A 6,000-nucleotide genomic window follows, 5' to 3' on the forward strand; every position below is an offset into this window, starting at 1 on the left:
TGCTATTATCTATTCTACACTGTTGAACTTCTCAATAAATATAAAATTAAAATCAGAATCAGAATCAGAATCTACGCATTTATTACACAAGTACAGAACAATAAAGAAAGTTAAACATAAAATAAATAAATAGTTTACCACGAAATGGTCCCGCCCAGCGAAATGCTATAAATATGATCGCAGGTCCCGCCTCAACCCTGCCCTAGGCCTGCGCAAACCGGCGGAGCGCAGCGCAGCGCAGATCACTTTAAAATTATCAATGTATTTTCTTCCCTATTTCAATTACCTACCCTACAGGTATAAATTTAAATGCTTTGAGACCGATCTCGGAGCCTCACGGAGGATTGTTACTCCGCGGCATCGAGGAGCACGCTAGAGGATACCGCGGCGGTGGGCGCCGGCATGCCGCGGCATCCCCCGGCATGCGCCGAGGCCTCCCGAGTGCGCCGGAGTAGCGCCGGGACGACGGGGGAGAACTCGTGCACACTAGTCACTAATCCCTTGTGATCGAGTACACGCGGCGGCATGCCGCGGCATCCCCCGGCCTGCGCCGAAGTACTCCTTGGTGCGCCGGCCGCCAGCGCTCGGCCTGGCGGACGCTCGCGGTATCGCGGGGGATTTTACCTCGCCCGTGTGCGCTGCGCCGCGTAAATCCTCCTCGGTGATCTGCGCTGCGCTCCGCCGGTTTGCGCTAGCCTTAATATCTCGCTTTCGAAGTTAAATTACCTTACACTATTTTGTAAGTATATACAGTACCGTCTTTACCATAAGGGCACACGGGGCCCGTGCCCAGGGCCCCCATCCTCAGGGGGCCCCGAAGGACAGACAGTAACAGTATATATTTGATTACCCATAATAAATAGAAGATCATTAGTAGAAAAATGTTAGTTTAATTAGCTTTCTTTACTTTCCAAAAGGGCCCCAAACTCTTATATGTGCCCAGGGGCCCCAGCATAGTTTAAGACGGCCCTGAGACGGCTGAGTATATACAGAGTCTCATGAAGATAAGAAACTGATCATCAAACATGACCTCCGGACTCCGGATTGACAATTGCAGCCTCACCGTTTTGCTTCCGCGGCTATTTGCAATTTAGCATTTAGTTTTTTGTGCCGGTAAATTGGTCAATTGGGCAAATTCTGCGTCGAAATTTTGATTTCTACCAGATCACTTGTTTGGAGGTGGTCCAAGTCACAGAATTAAAGAATTATTTATTATCACACAAAAAATAAGGCACGGGTTACAAAATATATAAAAATAACATTAAACAATTAGCATGCGTGACAAAAGGTACGGGCTCAGCATAGGTAAGCGACGTCTGCACTACAATGCCTAAAATGCCTCCACTGATGAGCCACATTGATAAGTATGCGGGTTCACGAATAAATATTTTTTAAACAGCAATACTAATAACAGAATGCATGCAAGATTTCAGTATACAAGAAGAACACTAAAAATTAAAAATAATTATCTAGTTTTAAGTATTCAGTCGGACATAGGAACCATCCAACATAGGATTAGGACGACTACTTTTTTTTACTGTCCTCAAAGGCAGCTATCCTACCATACAAGTTTCATTATATTTTTCGATGAGGTTTTTATTGATCAATTTTTGTACCACTTTTTTGCCATTTGCAAAAAAATTGCCAAGTTAAGCCGCGGCCGACCAAGAGCAGTTGAACTTGAAGCTACTAAACGTCAGCTACCGCTACCGATTAGGTATTTTCTATATTTTTTTATAAGTAGGATTCATGCAGCCGGCCACCGGACTATTACTTATTTCTCTGTACAGGGTGATCAATCCAAATGGGTCAGTAGGGAGAAGTCAGAAACTATGAGAGATAGCGATATCTGTTGTTAGGAACCATGGCTTCGATTTTAGATTTAATAATAATGACATTCACACTTTTTTTTTACTCTCATACATAACCGGGAATCGAACCTGGTCAATATTCTTTATGTAATCGCGTGTAGTATTTGTTTGTATAATTGAATCTGAAAGTATAAGGACTAAATTTTGCTATGAAGTCTTGTATAAACATTAGACTGAAATGCCCACAATTGAAATAATTTGAAAAATGTTGTCATTAATATGCATCGGTCATCACTCATCATTATGAATCATTTATCTGAATAGACCACTTATGCATATCATCTGCATCGATGTTATGCATTACAAATTGCGTTTATTTAAAATTAGAACACATTCGATCGTTCAGCGGGCGTGACAATTTATTTAAAATTTGAAAATGGAACACTTATTAACTTTTACCCAAAATAATTAATCTTTGCATCCATTTTGAACATTTACAGAAAAAAATAATTATCTTATTGTTGGGATTTTCTTTCAATTACTTAAAAGTATTAAAAATGTGTTCCTTGTAACAACAACGAAAAAACTTGCAGTTTTTATACCTAACATTGTTTACCTGAGACATCGGCCAGGTTCGATTCCCGGTTATGTCTGAGAGTTAAAAAAAGTGTGAATGTAATTATTATTAAATCTAAAATCGAAGCCATGGTTCCTAAGAACAGATATCGTTATCTCTCATAGTTTCTGACTTCTCCCTACTGATCCATTTGGATTGATCACCCTGTATAGTCTACGGCCACAAGTCCCGCTACCGCCCATACCTTGCGCCTGTACAGTCACTAGGGAATGCAACCGAGTAACGAAAAAACCGAGTATCGAGTTTAACCGACGGTTTTCAACCGATGCAAAACCGGGGTCGAGTTCGGTTAAAAACCGCGGTTTCGAGTTTTATATTTTTAAAACATATTGTGTTTTCTTTTAATCTATGTACCAAATTAATAATTTAAGATCTTATTTAAGGTCCACGCGGTCATTTGAATTTAGAAAGAGACAACAATAGACAAAAAAGGGTGGTCCGATAACAGCGATAATTCTTATCTCTCTATGGCTCATCCCTTAATAATACCAGTTCGCAAAACAATAAAGGAGTTATGGGCATGGTGCTTTTTAAATTAGTTGGGATTTGAACTTCGGCTGATAAGTAGTACCTATTGTTCACGCGACGACGGTGGTGTAGTAGACAGTAGTAGTGTTCAAGTTTAGTGGATCAACCATAATTTAAATTATTGTAAAAACTACATGGTTTGGTGAAGTGAAGTATTTCGCAAATGGTGTTTATTGATAACGGTAAGCTTAAATTTTTTGTATTTATAATATGTATACTTCATGTAGTATACCTACTAAATATATTTTTGCGAAGTAGGTGTCAGTCTATTCTAACTTATTTATGTTACCATTTTTTGATGTTCATTTTATCTGTATTGACTGTATTATGACATCTTTCATTGCTGTTCTTATTTGATGGATTATATAGAGTTAGACCAAGCTATTTTGATAGCGGAGACGTAGAATGTGCAAGTGTTGTTTTAAACGTCAAAATTCCATGAAATTATGACGGTTAAAATAACACATTCACAGTCTGTGCTATCAAAATCGCTGCCAACTTAACTTGGTCTTACTCTAACATTAATTTATAATAAATTAATAGAAAACTAGATTCAAGATATAAATATATGTAATATGCTATGTATTTGAATTTTGACGACATTTACATGCAAATTTTGCATGTAGTCGGTATGTTTCCTACTACTTTATATTCTTAAAATATTTTCAATATGTATGTATACGTTTATTATATATTTTTTCTTATATTATTTATCATCATTTTCATAGGTTCAAAAAAATGGAGGAGTACATTGAGCATTCGGTTATGAAACCATCAACAAGTGACGTCTGGAATCATTTTCTCAAGTCTAAAAGCGGGACTTCAGCAAAATGCACATTGTGTTTCAAAATTCTAAATCTTCTGGAGGAAGTACATCAAGTCTTCGAAACCATTTGTCAGCGCTACATAGCATTAAATCAACCGGACAAGAAAAAAATGTAGCTAGTGCAGCTACGGCTTCTGCCACATCTGACACAGGGAACAAAGATAAACCTCCTGCAAAAAAAAGTAAAATCATGGTTTCATTGGAAATAAGAATTTCACGCATGGTGGCTGTGGACGGTATTCCATTTAGAACATTTACTACCTCACCTGACTTGAGAGAATTGTTTATTGAAAGTGGCCACCAGCTTCCAAAGTCGCCACATACTATAAAAAAGATTGTAATGAAAGAATATTTGGCAGTTACTCAAATTATAATCGACGAGTTGAAGACGTTAACTAAACAAGGCTACAAATTTTCGGTCACTGCAGATGAATGGACTTCGACAAGAAATCGACGTTACATGAATGTAAACATACATTCACCCTGTATTAAAAACTCTACCAAATTTTTAAATTTGGGTTTAATTCGCATTAATGGATCTGCAACTGCAACAAAACTGGCAACACACTTAAAGGATCGGCTGGAAATGTTTGGACTGTCGTTTCAGGATATAGTTGCTCTCACTACTGATGGAGCAAGCGTGATGATTAAGCTCGGAAAGTCTATACCAGCTTACCATCAGCTATGTTTTGCGCATGCAATTCAATTGGCCGTAATAGACGTGTTGTACAAAAAACAAGAAAAAACTGTTGTGGATGAAACTGAGCCGGAAAAAAATGAATCAGATAATGACAGCGACGATGAAGACGACGGCATGGAAATAGGTTTGTCAGAAATGGACATCAGACCCATTAATGAAAACTATATGCCCGTAATTGAAAAAATAAGAAAAGTGGTGAAAATATTTCGCAAATCACCTACAAAAAACGATGAAGTTCTACAGAAGCACGTGGTAGATACTTTTGGAAAAAACTTGTCTTTGGTTCTTGACTGTAAAACACGTTGGAGTTCGTTGTGCTTGATGATGGAGAGATTTATCATGCTGTACGAATGCATTCAGAAATCACTCATTGATGTCAAATCGAGTATACAATTCACAGACAGTGAAATAGAATTGATAAAACATGTTCATGGTGTGTTGGAGATACTCAAAAGCTCTGTCGAAGTTTTATGCCAACAAGATGCAACACTGTCAACAGCAGACACCGTTTTCAAGTACATGTTTAAAAAACTCCATGCAGTTAACGGAAATTTCGGTGGAAAAATGTACAACGCACTGCTGAAGAGAATATCTGAGCGATATCTTTTGATACAAGGAGTTCTAAAATATATAGAAAACCCAAACACGTTTTTCAACGACCTGCAGGAAGAGCATTCGCAGTACGAGTTACCTAGAGTGTCAACAGAAAATATAAAGTCTTTTATCGTTTCATTAGTTTCGAACGACGAACGAACTGAAGTGCCTAACAATAATAATGTGAATACATCGCCAAGCCCTTCATCGTCGCAAACGGAAACGCCCTCATTTAAAAACTTTAAAGAAGAACTAAAATACGCTTTAAAGTCGTCGATTCCTGCATCTGAACCATCTCAAGGCGATTCGTGCTTGCCAAATATTGTACATATTGAGATGGCATTACATGAAAATGGAGCTGGCCGCGGCAATCATTTGACAAAAACACGGGATCTACTGATGACAGTTAAACCTACAAGCGTGGAGTCGGAGCGAGCTTTTTCAACAGCTGGGTATTTTTGCAATAAGCTCAGATCAAGATTAAGCGATTCTACCTTAGACGCATTAATTCTATTAAAATATTATTATACTTCCATTAAAAGTAGCTCAAATTAACCCAGGTTAATGTATACAGGCAGCGTAGGCACAGGAGGCCAAAGGATAATACAAACTTAAACTTTGACATCAAAATTGGCCTTCAGGTACTAGTGCTACTATACCATCTTTAATTTATGTTGTTGATTTTGATTATTAATAGAGAAAGCGTTAGTTGTGTTTTTTTAAGTTTATATTGATGTTGATTGTAATTTAATCTCGATTATGTTTAATGATTATGATAAAAATTCTGTTTTAAATGTGTTACTGTTGATTCACAATTTTCACAATTATATAACTATCCAAACTATTTTGTAGTTTTAATTCCAATGTGTTCGTCAGAATTTTTTTATAGAAAGTAACAAAAATG

The sequence above is a fragment of the Cydia splendana genome, chromosome 17, assembly GCF_910591565.1.
Source record: "Cydia splendana chromosome 17, ilCydSple1.2, whole genome shotgun sequence".
Taxonomy (NCBI): Eukaryota; Metazoa; Arthropoda; class Insecta; order Lepidoptera; family Tortricidae; genus Cydia; species Cydia splendana.